The 15,774-nt window shown below is 41.2% G+C and overlaps 1 long non-coding RNA gene across 1 annotated transcript; it reads right to left on the bottom strand.

The window, feature by feature from the left end:
- Positions 1–9,393: 9,393 nt before the first annotated feature.
- On the bottom strand, positions 9,394–13,900 carry LOC116354692 (uncharacterized). The gene is made up of 2 exons (XR_004203890.1): positions 12,405–13,900; positions 9,394–12,208 (listed from the first exon to the last, which is right to left on the bottom strand). It is a non-coding gene; the product is annotated as an uncharacterized LOC116354692 (long non-coding RNA).
- Positions 13,901–15,774: the final 1,874 nt, after the last annotated feature.

The raw sequence follows: 15,774 nt of genomic DNA, 5'->3' as shown, positions 1-15,774 counted from the left end.
AAAGTTGTGTTCTGAATCACCGTTTGTTTCATTTTAGATTACAGTGAAGGAACACATACTAGGTCCATAGTAGCTTTCTATGACTTATTTATAATAGATACATAGTATTCAAAAGTATAACCCTAATATTTCTTTATTTCTTTACATTCAACTGAAATCACACACAATCACCTCAATAATCTTGTTTTTGTCCTATTTAGATTCAAATATTATAACCATTCAATGGCAGTTTTAGGCAACAGTCTGTCATACTAGTTGAAGAAGGATCACTTTCAGCACGTGGCTAAACAAGATTATTTGGCAGATCAATTTAACAAACACACTTTAATTGTGTGGTGTAGAAATGTAATATCCTCACCATATTGTTTCCCACCAGTGAATAGTTAATAACTGTCCATACAAATGAGCCCTAACCTCAAATCAAATCAGTGTCATTATAGCTAGGGATAGATATATCTCAGCTTGAATATACTGTGCAGTACGTTACGTATACACCTATAAAATCACATCCAATAATAATATGTTGCAGTGCTTTGCATAGCCATGAAACATGCAACTGGATACTCAAGTTGCTTTATTCTAAATAATAAATAGAAGGAAATGGTTGTTTAATGTATTTTAATTAAGCTTATATTTGTAGCATGTTGCATTTATTAATTCATTAGCATATAAAGGGGGCGGGGGGGGGGCTTTTCTGTTTTGTGATTGCAGCCTTGTGCCTCCGTTGAGGTTCAGATAATTGATCATTAAGGGTGTGGCTTGATGTTGCCCAGTGTATAAAAGGATACTTTTCTGCGATCCCCTTTGCCATGTGAAGGTTGGAGTGCCTTGGGAGAACGGGAGCAGTGTTGCAGGTTTTAACAGAAGTACGCATGAAAACTATGAAAGAATTGTAAGCCTAAATCTAGGCTAAATTGCTAGTATAAGCAATGGAAAAAAAATTCAAATTCAATTCATTGCTGGGAAGTAAAGACAAACTGAAATATCACCTGTGGAAACACCAAACCTTACAGTGTGGGATTTCAGTGTTCTATTTTGGAAGTGTTCTCTGTGCAAACAGAAGCAATCCGCCATTACAGATCTACACACACTCAAGAGCTATGATGAAACATTACAGGAATAACCTGCAACATTGCACATTAGGACACTGTGTGTGTGTGAGTCTCTCTCTGTGTGTGTGTGTGTGTGTGTGTGTGTGTGTGTGTGTGTGTGTGTGTGTGTGTGTGTGTGTGTGTGTGTGTGTGTGTGTGTGTGTGTGTGTGTGTTTGTGTGTGAGTGTGTGTGTGTGTGTGTGTGAGTCTCTGTGTGTGTGTGTGTGTGTGTGTTTGTGTGTGTGTGTGTGTGTGTGTGAGTCTCTCTGTGTGTGTGTGTGTGTGTGTGTGTGTGTGTGTGTGTGTGTGTGAGTGTGTGTGTGTCTCTCTCTCTGTGTGTGTGTGTGTTTGTGTGTGTGTGTGTGTGTGTTTGCGCAAACACGTGTCAAACATGTCTTTTGCCCTTTTCTCCACTGTCGTATTTGAAAATAGGAAAGCCATCTTCAGGGTAGCGATATTGTCCTCTGACATCAGAGTATGTGTCACATACATGTTGGAAATAATATCCCTTTCCTCAATCTGTCTTTCATCTCCATCATTTCACAAGCTTCTCAGACTCCACCTGCACAATGGACCAGGCAGATACCACAAAACCTCCAAAACACTGACCAAGATGATATTCATTAAAACACAAGTAGCTCAATTGTAGCTCCGCTGCGCCTGGGAAGAAGGGTATAGCCCAGCCTAGTTACTGTACCTACTGCAAAATGAAGTATTATTGTTAATTGCAGGTCAGTGTGAAATGTGTGTCAGCTGCCATAACTGCTTATTAATTTACCAGCTTGGGAAAAAAGTGTGTGGTCACACACACACACACACACACACACACACACACACACACACACACACACACACACACACACACACACACACACACACACACACACACACACACACACACTCCATCTGTTTGTATTTAACCTGCTAGTGAGAGCTGTGCTGCTCGGCCACGGTCCCAATATGACCGACGGTGTGTGGCTTTAATGAACACTTATGTATGCAACAAGAGGGAAGCAGAAACCTTCATGCCGATGTGAGACGTTATCCTTTTTCTGATAGATAGATTTGATAAAGAACGATACTCAGTTATTTTTCTGCAGCCACCAGCATGATGACGAGTAGGCACTTGTTAACAGGTGTGAACCATTGTCTTCCAACAGGTGGTGTCACTCGTGCACGAGGCTCACACTCGTGATTAACAAATAGCAGTTCTTCTTTACCTGCAATTGATTGTAGTGGGCATACGTTCCCTCTAATACCTGCTCATGGACAGTCGTATTAGTGACTGTGTCAACGGGGACTCAAACCAATCTGATATGTTTGTAGAATAGATCATCCCTCTCCTTGTCAATGCACGCACCATCAGAGCAGACGTCTCATTAAATCCCTCCCACTGAATTCCTCCTCCAGGTCAGCTCAATGAGTCACTCCTTGATCCAGAAAATGCTCACACATTACATGACAGCCTGGATGTACTGGAGTAAAGGTGACACCTGGAGCACTCGGTGCTGCAGTGAAACCCCATTCAAAGGCAGGCTACATCCCAAATGTGCACCCTATTTCCTATGTAGTGCTCTCCTCTCCTTTTTCTTTTTTACCATGGCCCATTGGGAATAGGATACCATTTGAGACGTAGCCATAGCCACGAGAGGATGAGTGGTGCTGTACTGTAGACTGCAGTGGGGAGGTGCAGTGTACTCACTGCAGTGTGTATGTTTAGAGGGTTGTTGGTGACTCCTAGTGCTTAGGAAGTACAGTAGACCAGTCCATCTACTACAGGAGAGTAGCTCACCCTACTCAATACATGAGTAGGGTCAAAGGGACAAGCTACACTTGAGTCATATAGCTAATGTGCCATGTGTCCAGAGAGTGGGTTGGTTGAATTACAGAGAGAATCATTATGTCTGAGTGGTGCTGGCGATACACAGGAGAGTAACCTCTGTCAAATCAAATAAAAAAATGGCATACATTCTAAGTACGCACCATATCAGAACTCTGTGTATCAGAAATGGAGCAGAATGTCAGTGTCTGATTTACGCTTCAGCAGACCTCGCACTCAGCAAAAGAAAATATAAACATAGGTTGCTGCAGTATTCTTTGAATATAACATGTTTATTAATACCATTTAATGTTCCAAATACAGTAATAGACTCAACAAATGCAATAAGAAAAATTCACATTTTTACAGAAACATTTCAATCTGACCACGCATAACTAACACAGTACAATTCATGAACAGATTTAAAACAAACAGCAACTGAACACAACAAAAACACACCAAGTGAAGAGGATACAAGAGTCTCATCCATCAACATTTTTTGTCATGCTTTCCGTACAAAAATTCAATATTAATGCTGACATTTCCTTAAATGATTAGCGTGATTTCTGAACACAAAATGCAATGAGGGGTTTGGTGGTAGCAGATGACAACTACACTATATACACAAAAGTACGTGGACACCCCTTCAAATTAGTGGATTCGGCTATTTCAGCCATACCCATCGCTGACAGCTGTATAACATCAAGCACACAGCCATGCAATCTCCATAGGAAACATTATCAGTAGAATGGCCTGACTGAAGAGCACAGTGACTTTCAATGTGGCACCGTCATAGGATTCTACCTTCCTAACAAGTTCACATTTCTGCCCTGCTAGAGCTGTCCTGGTCAACTGTAAGTGCTGTTATTGTGAAGTGGAAACATCTATGAGAACAACGGCTCAGATGTGAAGTGATAGGCCACACAAGCTCACAGAACTGGACCGGAGAGTGCTGAAGCAAGTAGCGCGTAAGAATTGTTTGTCCTCAGTTGCAACACTCACTACCGAGTTCCAAACTGCCTCTGGAATCAACATCAGCACAATAAATGTTAGTCGGGATCTTCATGAAATGGGTTTCCATGGTCAAGCAGCCTCACAAAAGCTTAAGATCACCATGTGCAAGCCAGGCAACTACTGCAGTGGTGTAAAGCTCACCACCATTGGACTCTGGAGCAGTGGAAACGTGTTCTCTGGAGTGACAAATCACTAGGGCTGCTTTCATGGTTCAGGTTAGGCCCCTTAATTCCAGTGAAGGGAAATCTTAGCGCTACTGCGAATAATGACATTCTAGATGATCCTTTGCTTCCAACTTTGTGGCAACAGTTTGGGGAAGGCCCTTTCCTGTTTCAGCATGACAATGCCCCTGTGCACAAAGCGAGGTCCATACAGAAATGGTTTGTCAAGATCAGTTTGTAAGAACTTGACTGGCTTGCACAGGGCCCTGACCTCAACCCCATCGAACACCTTTGGGATGAATTGGAACACCGACTGCGAGCCAGACCGAATCGCCCAACATCAGTGCCCAACCTCACTAATGCTCTTGTGGCTGAATGCAAGAAGGTCCCCGCAGCAAGAAGGTTCCAACATCTAGTGGAAAGCCTTCCCAGAAGAGTGGTGGCTGTTATAGCAGCAAAAGAGGGATCAATTTAATTTTAATGCCCATGATTTTGGAATGAGATGTTGGTGTCCACATACTTTTGGTAATGTAGTGTATATTCACACCTCCAGTGAGTGGCCTGGCTGGTGGCTAGGGACTCTAAACATTCTCAGAAAAAAAAATATTATTTGGCTGTCCCCATAGGAGAACCCATTTTGGTTCCAGGTAGCTCTTTTTGGTTCTAGGTAGAACCCTTTTGTGTTCCTTGTAGAACCCTCTGTGGAAAGGGGTCTACATGGAACCTAAAAGGGCTCTTCGAAGAGTTCTCCTATGGGGACATCCGAAGAACCCTTTTAGGTTCTAGATGGCGCCTTTTTTCTAAGAGTGTAGGTGACTTCTCTAAGGCCAAGTGGCCTGGCTGGTGTCTAGGGACTTTACAGATGGCTTCTCTAAGGCCAAGTGGCCTGGCTGGTGTCTAGGGACTTTACAGATGGCATCTCTAAGGCCAAGTGGCCTGGCTGGTGTCTAGGGACTTTACAGATGGCTTCTCTAAGGCCAAGTGGCCTGGCTGGTGTCTAGGGACTTTACAGGTGGCTTCTCTAAGGCCAAGTCCTGTTGCTAAAAGAAAGCAAACCTAACAAAACAAAGCACCAAAGCTGATGCACAAGCTAACCTGCAATGACTCACCAACTCTGTTCATTAATCTAACTTTTAGATCAACACCAATCAATATCTAATTTCAACTATCAGATTTGAGGCACACATGCAAATGTATGTACTTCGGGCCAGACCAGTTAACACACTCTAGCAGACCAGCTGAAAAATATTTTTGTCTTTTCACAGGATTAATAGGAATGATTATGTTCACCGCATGACATCATTTATTGTGATGGAAAAAGAGTGCAAAATGATACAACCTAATTCAAATAGAAATGATTGGGGAAAACATCTCAGCAACAGCATAGGTAGTGTGAGTGGTAAGATGATGACTTGTTATGAGATGCAAAACATTACACTAATCAGATACCAAAATTGCCACTTCAGATACAAATGTGTCACCAAGCAAGGAGGGCTATGTGTAGCTAAGTGTAACCCCATGTAGCTACCACAGAATGTTTGTTTTTAGTGACAACTGTGGTTTTACCATGATGGAGCACTCTGGACCAATTGGGAACGAGGGCTAAGAACTACACTCAAAGATTCTCTCAGGAGAAAAAAGTGGCGTGTTGAATATGAAATTCGCCATCAACTGCTTCCATCTTTTCTACCTCCCTCTACTTTCCCTGAGACAACCCCCGTCATGCCACATCCCCTCCTCCTCTCTTCTGTGCCTTCCTTCACTCCACTGTGTTAGAAGAGTGGGGGGTTGATGCTAGACATTAGACCACCTTCTCCTTGTTAGCCATGCGTCCAGAGTGACGCAGGTTCTCCCCGCTCTGTTGTCATCATGGGAGATGATTGCTGAAACTGGCAATTAACACCCACTGGTCTACTCTACCTCTTCCACAGAGTAGCCAAGCATCTCAGCATTTGACCTACGGGCCCTGGGTTTATACATTTAATATGTATCTAATGTATCTTTCTTCCTTTTTTAAAAGATTGACATTGTAATAAACGGACGAATGCATTAACCGTAAATGTATATTAATTACATCTTATACAAGATTGAAGCATTATTAATGTTGGGTTTATGAGGGTTATTGCCTTTGTTTTTAATCATCTTTTGGAATATTTATTTGAATTGAGTGCGGCGAGAAAGGTTTTTTATTTGAGCTGCTCTCCGAAGAATATTAGTCACAAGAGTTTGTGAAGTAGGGTGCGATAAAGAACTTGAGAGAGAGCAATTGCGTTTCAGGAACGGGATGAAGGGGTGTCCACTGAGGATCGGACTCCCCCATTCAATCTGTGCAATCTCCAATAGGCTACACTGAGAAATAAATTGCTTTTTAAATAGATTGCTTAGCTCCTATCGGGGAGCCACTGATGTGGATACATTTCATGTCGCCTGTATTTAAACGAGCTGCAGTGAATTTGATAGTGCCCCATTATTAAAGATACTGGTAAGTAAGACTACTTGTTCTGTTGCTCCTCTTGACACCTGAAATGAATCCCCATGAAATAAAAGGGGAAATATTACCGTCCCGTAAATAAAATACACTTTAAAATGTTCAGAGAGAAAAGTGTGTCCGTGAGAAGAGTATGGGTTATTAATCTAATGGTATATGGTCTATAAGCTCAGCTCTGTGTTTTATCAGAGTAAATAGACCTCAGGATAATATCTGAATATATGCCTGCACTCGCTGTCTCCATCTCTGTGAGAGGCACAGGCAGGCAAACGGAAATGCAGCACATTTCTAATTGATTAATACTGCAGATCTTGTTTGAGGAAACCACATTATGTTCCTGGAGGAAAGAGGTTGGGGAGTCGTTAGCATAATGCACTAGACCGGAGGGAGAAAAAAGGAAAGAAGAAAAAGATGTCTAAAGATCCTTTTCAGGATATGATTATACAATGACCATCATTATTTTCGTATCTTATATAATCCATTAAATATTGCCTCTGCCTTTAGAGCCATAACAATTGTAGACAATCCAATGAAATGACTATAAGTCCTCAGTCTTATACAGTATATCCACCTGTAATGAAAATGCATATTTAATTAGAGGGAAGCCTTGTTCAGATGAACCACCACTGTTTCCTGTCATTAAAGTCCATATCCTTAATAGTGTGTTAAATAAATAATGAGAGAGAGAGAGAGAGAGAGAAAGGGAGGCCTGGCTAAAAACAGGCCTGACTAATATCTAGGTGGGTCCCATCGTCAAACCGTCAACTCTGCAGAAATAGTATGGACAGGACATTTTAGAGACAGAGAAACTCAATACAGTTCCCATTATTTAGCATCCATGAACTAGATCTCACACTTTCCTAAATCACTAATGTTTGTTCTATGAATTTAATCTGACAACGCAATTCCAATAGTTAATGTGCAATGGTAATATAATATACCTCTGTACTTTTAAAACATTTTTCATACCTTTATTTAACTAGGCAAGTCAGTTAAGAACAAATTCTTATTTTCAATGACAGCCTAGGATCAGTGGGTTAACTGCCTGTTCAGGGGCAGAACAACAGATGTACCTTGTCAGCTCGGGGATTCGAACTTGCAACCTTTCGGTTACTAGTCCAACGCTCTAACCACTAGGCTACCCTGCCGTACAATACATCCCTTACCATAATATAACGCATCCCTGATCATAATATAATACATCCCTGATCATAATATGATACATCCCTGACCATAATATGATACATCCCTGACCATAATATAATACATTCCTGATCATAATTTAATACATGCTGATCATAAAACAATACATCCCTGATCATAATATAATACATCCCTGATCATAATACAATAAATCCCTGATCATAATACAATACATCCCTGATCATAATACAATATATCCCTGATCATAATACAATAAATCCCTGATCATAATACAATACATCCCTGATCATAATACAATACATCCCTGATCATAATACAATATATCCCTGATCATAATACAATAAATCCCTGATCATAATACAATAAATCCCTGATCATAATACAATACATCCCTGATCATAGTATAATACATCCCTGACCATAATACAATAAATCCCTGATCATAATACAATACATCCCTGATCATAATACAATATATCCCTGATCATAATACAATAAATCCCTGATCATAATACAATACATCCCTGATCATAATACAATACATCCCTGATCATAATACAATATATCCCTGATCATAATACAATACATCCCTGATCATAATACAATACATCCCTGACCATAATACAATACATCCCTGATTATAATACAATACATCCCTGATCATACCATCAAATCTATCTTTGGGAATTTTGCATGTAGGACCATAAAGAAAGGGTTCTAATTTCTAGGGCCCTAGAAATAATTCAACGTTTGGCCCCATTCCCTTTCCATTCCCTTTTAGGGCCCTAGAAAGCATTAAGCGTTTGGCCCTAGAGTAAGGTGTGTACCGGTTAGGGCCCTAGAAATCATTACGCGTTTGGCTCTAATGTAACGTGTGTACTGTTTAGGGCCCTAGAAAGCATTACACGTTTGGCTCTAATGTAAGGTGTGTACTGTTTAGGGCCCTAGAAAGCATTACACGTTTGGCTCTAATGTAAGGTGTGTACTGTTTAGGGCCCTAGAAAGCATTACACGTTTGGCTCTAATGTAAGGTGTGTACTGTTTAGGGCCCTAGAAAGCATTACACGTTTGGCTCTAATGTAAGGTGTGTACTGTTTAGGGCCCTAGAAAGCATTACACGTTTGGCTCTAATGTAAGGTGTGTACTGTTTAGGGCCCTAGAAAGCATTACACGTTTGGCTCTAATGTAAGGTGTGTACTGTTTAGGGCCCTAGAAAGCATTACACGTTTGGCTCTAATGTAAGGTGTGTACTGTTTAGGGCCCTAGAAAGCATTACACGTTTGGCTCTAATGTAAGGTGTGTACTGTTTAGGGCCCTAGAAAGCATTACACGTTTGGCTCTAATGTAAGGTGTGTACTGTTTAGGGCCCTAGAAAGCATTACACGTTTGGCTCTAATGTAAGGTGTGTACTCCAGTTACCCTGCTTTAACAGGATTACAACAGATAAAACATACTAAGATGCCATGCGGCTGGGGGCAGAAATGAAATAGGATGTAATAAGGTAATCTGGTGACTGGTGATAAGAGGATCTAAACAGAATAGCAGCCAACATTAGATCAGCTATCACTGAACAGGGAGCAGAGATGGGCTCTGTCTGAAGGACTGCAAGACAGCCCTGGGTTGATGTGATGTCAAGAATGTACATGAACAATGTTGTGTATCTTTTGTGAAATTTTATTTATAGAATAAGGCACTTTTACAATACATGGGTCATTGGCATTGTAGTTTACATTGCAGCTGTGTTTGTGTAATACATTATCAGTAAAATAATGATACGCTATGAATTAAACACACCTAAATGAAAAAGGAAATCATGCAAACTATCAGATAGCTATTGGATTTAATGTCATTGGATTTCCAATGTATATCACTGTAACATATTTAGTGAATTTAAAGGATGTTAATACATTTGTTATAATAACAAATGTAGTCGTACTTAAAGATGTATAAACGTCAAATTTGTATGCAAGTATACTTTGTAGGAAAGCAGAACATTGCTAGAATATATGAAAAATAAAAGGGATCCATTTATAATACTATTCTTGTAAATTAAGATGTGTTCAAAAAATGTCATGCTCAATTCACTGAATCTATACATTTGACTATTGGCTCTGACATTCTTACTGTCTATCAGGATAATTGACATTGTCTACTAGTAATGTAATGTAAACGTGACAAGAGAAAATCCAAAAAGCAGGCATAGGCAACGAATGGTTCAGCAGCTGAATTGATTAGGACCACACCACGTGATCATGGTTAGGTAAAGAATGGTTCAGCAGCCGAATTGATTAGGACCACACCACGTGATCATGGTTAGGTAAAGAATGGTTCAGCAGCTGAATTGATCAGGACCACACCACGTGATCATGGTTAGGTAAAGAATGGTTCAGCAGCTGAATTGATTAGGACCACACCACGTGATCATGGTTAGGTAAAGAATGGTTCAGCAGCTGAATTGATTAGGACCACACCACGTGTTCATGGTTAGGTAAAGATCGTGTCAGCAGCTGAATTGATTAGGACCACACCACGTGATCATGGTTAGGTAAAGATCGTGTCAGCAGCTGAATTGATTAGGACCACACCACGTGATCATGGTTAGGTAAAGAATGGTTCAGCAGCTGAATTGATCAGGACCACACCACGTGATCATGGTTAGGTAAAGAATGGTTCAGCAGCTGAATTGATCAGGACCACACCACGTGATCATGGTTAGGTAAAGAATGGTTCAGCAGCTGAATTGATCAGGACCACACCACGTGATCATGGTTAGGTAAAGAATGGTTCAGCAGCTGAATTGATCAGGACCACACCACATGGTTAGGTAAAGAATGGTTCAGCAGCAAGGGCCTGGATTGTTTCAAAACAGAAAATACAGCGATTCATTGAAGCACAACAAATTAGACGTATGTCTACCCCCCCCCCCCCCCCCTCGGAAATCATTTAGATCTAATACAGAAGGTGATATCCAAAGTACATTCTGATATGGTCTTTATCAGATATGTAGTTTCCATAGTGGTGAAATATGGGGTCAACCAAGCTTCTGGTGTTTCTTTCTTATCAAGCGAGCCAAGCAGTTAACATATAATTGTGTTCATTTAAATATCTGAAGTGGTATTAGTACAGCTAGTTTAATTAATTTGTATGATAGTAATCAAGACCAGTTGTCTAGCTGTTGATTTTTTCATTATTCTTAAAAGACAAAGAATGCTTGTAAAAAAAATATATATATATATTAAATACCATACATTTAGTTTTTTATGACATTTAATAGACATTAAAAAAAATTCTGGAGGGGAATCTTGAGTGAGGCAAGTAGTTTCTATAATGGTGTTTAAATGTATTTTACATGGGTGTTAGGGTTCAGAATGCACCCTGCATCCAACCAGGGGGACTGACTGATACATATTCATGGCATATAACATACATATGATAACATGGAAAACCCGGTTATGGTCTATTTGAGCCTGTGGTAATTGTTATCGAGACCCACTCTCCTCCAATGCATAAATTGAGCTCTCGCTAGAGCGGTGGACATTTTGTTGTCTGGGCTCCGGTGTGGCAGCTCTTTCGTGTGGAAAACCCAATGCGATAAATGTCATTTCAAAATCAATTTGCATAAAAAAAGGAGAAGGAGGAAAAGAGTGCTTGGTCTGGACAACTGATAATGAATAGACTCGAGAGATTTGCATGAGAGAGGACCAGGGCCATGCAGTCTAACCTCTGCTATAACTGCACAACAACACTATCCGGTTGTATCAGAAGCCTATGAAATACATACTCACTGTAGCATATCTACCACACAACACAAATACATAATGCAGCATGAATATATTCAAATACACTTTCATATACTGGACATGATAATGGTCAAATAAACATGTGACATCTGAAACATCTGTGACAAAACGACAACAACACAGTATAAAAATTATGAAGGGGGGGGGGGGGGCGGTAAAAAAAAAAAACTGCAGACGAGAGTGGTTGGTCGACACTATCTCAAGACTGGACAGCACAATCATCACTGAAACAGATAGGCAGCCGGCAGTGCTCTGTCTCCTTGCTTGATAAATGGGCCTGGATGTCAGTCAGTCTCTACGGTTTGTGTTTCGGTGTGCCAACTCCTCAGTATTAAAAGGAAACAGGTAAGGGGGTACTTTGAGCTGCTTCGATCTGATCAATAGTCCTCAGCTGCAGACGAAGACAGACGAAGAAGAAGAAGAGGACTCTCCTCGACTACGCGTATTCTTAAGCAATAACAACGTGATCCGTATTATACACCCAAGAATACCCGTCACCGAAGAGAATCTTAAACACAGAGAGGCAAGAATGGGAATCGCAAGCAAGCGTGACCGCATCATCAAATTCCTCAGTCGATCCCAATGGCAAGCAACACAGAGAAATACGCTGTATCAACATAATTGATTGAAGACGCCTTGAAGCACAACACAAGGCCCCTTCAAAGGTTTTTCTGCAAATAGAAATTAACAACAGTGCATTTTTCAATCCAAAGCCAAAAGAACAAAGTGGTGTAAACTATCTTCTCTTCCAAGGGTCTGCATCTCTCTCTCTCACACACGCCAGTGGTCAAATAAATGGAGCTCCATAAGACAGGAGAGGTAAAGGGGTGGTGTGTGGGGACGCTTGCCCCTTCAGCATGCTCTTACCTGGGCCAGAGGTGGTCTGAAGCCCTGCCCTCCTTGGAAGTCCTGGTGGTCCTGTCTTCCAGGAGCGATCCATGAGGAGGAAGAGATGCCCATTTTAGCCCTGTCCTGCTCTCTCTCTCTCTTTGGCTCTCACCCCACACCAGCATATCCACACATAATGAAACCTCCTGGAAACACAGAGATGTAGAGGTTAAGGGTCACAACCACAAACACCCATGGCCTTTTAAACCATCCATAATACCATAGCCTAGTATATTCCATTAACATCCCACGGTCAACCCAACCCCCTCCTCCTAAAGAATCTGGTCAAATCAAACAAACCGAGAGAATGCCAGGAGGCAGGTATAAAACATGGACTATTTGAAGATTATTTTGTCCTGAATGTCAGACTAACAGAGACAACAGGGGTCGCTTGAGATTTTATTCCAAAACATACACCTACTATTCCTATATTTAATATAATAAATTAAATTAAATCTTTGTAATGGAAAATGTAATCTGCACAAATTTGCCAGAATCGAAATAATATCGTTCTTTAAATTATTCTGAATAAAATACATTTTGAAATGTGTTGTTGATATAAAATGTGAGGTGTGTTATTGTGAAATGTTAATTCACCAAAGGCCCTGAATTTTTGAAGATAATTTTCCAAATTAAAGTAATAATTAAATGCCGCTATGAAGACATAAATAATGTATGATAAGTCAAAGCAATTTCATTCCAACCGACTCTAATTGATTTGCTCACATGAATGCAAATAGCAGGCTCCAACTAAGCCTATCCAAAATCATTCCATTGATTCGATGTAAAAAAATAATAATAATAATTGATTCAAGATCTACAATTACTTCATTAATCGTTTTGTAAAAGAAAAAGACTTAATCTGCATCTCCACAACCTCCAGATATATATTAAGAAACTGTCATTCCCGACTTCACCGTTCAAACCTTAAAAAAATGTGTATGTCTGACAATTACATTATGCATGACTGCCAGGATGAAATTCATACCAGAACTAACGATGGAAAAAGGAAAGCATTTAGATAGTTAACCACTGAAATAATCAAAGCAAACAATTTGAAGATTTAAAAAAAATAGATCATTACAATCCACTCTTGGTTGGTCCTGAAAGAAAACGCCCTAAAAAGATTTTTTTTAAACTGAAATTGGGAAATCTCTCTACAGTACTTAGCTAAATCACCCTACAGCTATAGCTACTATTCCAAGACAAAATAAATCCTGGTCAAAACTAACAGGATGACACAGTGAAAACCATGCAGCAATTTGTTCAGCTTACCTAAACCACAATTTCGCCCCCACACTGAGGAAAACAGGGTGATGGAGACAAACATACAGAGAAAGAAAGAATGAAAGAAAGAATAAAAGACAGAACAAAAAAAAAGAGGTGCTTATCCTTCAGTGTCTCTCGTTCTCTCTTCTACCCAGCAGTTAGACTAGGAAGCTGAGGCACGGGGCACAACAATAGCAGCTCTCCAACATCCCCTCTCTCCTCTTAGGCTGGACCACTTCTCTCTGGTCTCTAAAGCAGCCTGAAAGACCTTCCCCCCCCACCCCCCCTGTGCTGTTGAGAGCTGGGACATACCCCCCACACACTAGCCTTTGTACCCCACCCTCCCCCCACACACAAGCCCATATCCGGGTGGATAACCCCATCCATCCACCCCCATCAATCCACCCTCCAACCCTATGGGTGTTTCCACCCATCTTAAATATACACAGAATAAACTTACCAGGATCCTTGATTCACTCGAACCAAGAGTTTCTTTACGTAGAAATGATGCTCATCAAAGAATAGTTCTAAGATGCATTTTCACGAACAGATGGATATTCTTTGCTTTTTTTCACACATTATTCAAAGTTCTACTAGGTATCTTTGGCTTGAATCACATTTTTGAGCTGATTTATTTCAATACTCACAGATGTATACCACTGTACTTAGACCACCATACGTTGCAGGCAGAGATGAAAAGATGAGTAGGAGAACAGAGGGAGAAGAAGAGTGAGAATCTGTGCAGATAATTTTTTCTGCTGTGGTCGGCCGGAGTATCTCTGGATGAATCTGTATTCTCTTCCTCACTCCTCCACACCTCCCTCCTCCTCGTCCTCTTCGGTCTGAGAGGCTCTTGCCTCGTGCCTCCGCCAGATGAAACCCCCCTTACTTGCTGGACCCTTTTTCTGATTGCAATTTAATTGCGGGAGTCCCATGAATATGGTAATACCTCACACCACACGAGACGAATCCAATGAAAAAAAGAAAGCCACCAGACAGTCAAACACACCAATACACACAACGGGACGACAAAGCACACAAAAAAACAAACACCAAGAAAAATGAACACCAAACTCCTTTTGTATGTACATAAATGTTGTACACTGTTGGTCAGTATACAGCGGAGAGAAAAAAACATGTCTGCACCAACAAAAAAAACAAGAAAATAAAAATTGATCACAATTTTTACTTCTTTTTGGGATGAAAAAAAGAAGAAGAGGGAATTGTGGCATATCCACTTGTGTTGAAGCTCTTACCCTGTGAGTGTTGGTCCAGGCACAGCCTTCCACAGAGCTACTAGCCAGGCTGGTGTCTGATCCCCTGCCTCAGAGAAGACATGCCGTGATTGTAAGGTATATCACCTTGTTTTTGTGTTGTCCACAGTGGAGAGCGGTGGATTGCAATGGGGTTAGCAGACTGCGTGTCGATCATCAGTGTTTGTTCACAGGCAGGTGTTCCCCATGCGCAGGCAGCCCCCTCGCAGTCCCAGCGTGTAGCAGTAGTGCCTAACGTGTCAGCCAGCCAGCCAGCCAGCCAGCTATGGGGTTGTGCAGGTGGATGAGGCTGCAGTAGCAGCAGCATCAGCAGCAGCAGCATCTCAGGGAGGGACGATGCTCAACAACAGGATCAAACCTCCTCTTTGCACAGTTGTTGCTCGCCACAGTGAATGAACTTACAGCTAGAGAGCGAGAGGCAGAGAGAGACAGAGAGAGAGAGAATGAGATGGGAAAGAGAGAGGGATGGGAGAGAGAGTGACAGAGAGAGGAGAGACTGAGAGAGTGTGCGAGTGGTGTGATGTGTGTGTGTGAGAGAGAAAGGAGGAGAGAGAGAGGTAGAAAGAGGAGGGAGTGGAAGGAGAGGTGGGGTTAGAGAGGGAGAGAAAGGAGGAGGGAGATAGAGAGAGGGGAGAAATCGCAGCAAACCCACAGCTACAAGTCTGTGGATTGACATTGGATCCTCTCTCCTGCTCAGAGGAAAGGAAAGGAGAGAATAATTAGATTTGAGCTTCACATATGGTTCCAGGAGGCAGGCAGTAAGTCGTGGTGGGTCACGGATCTCAGGCACCTAATGGTGGATTAAT

Source organism: Oncorhynchus kisutch, linkage group LG18 (genome assembly GCF_002021735.2).
Source record: "Oncorhynchus kisutch isolate 150728-3 linkage group LG18, Okis_V2, whole genome shotgun sequence".
Classification (NCBI taxonomy): Eukaryota; Metazoa; Chordata; class Actinopteri; order Salmoniformes; family Salmonidae; genus Oncorhynchus; species Oncorhynchus kisutch.
The sequence above is the reverse complement of the archived record's forward strand: the minus strand, read 5'-3'. Positions and strand labels throughout refer to the sequence as shown.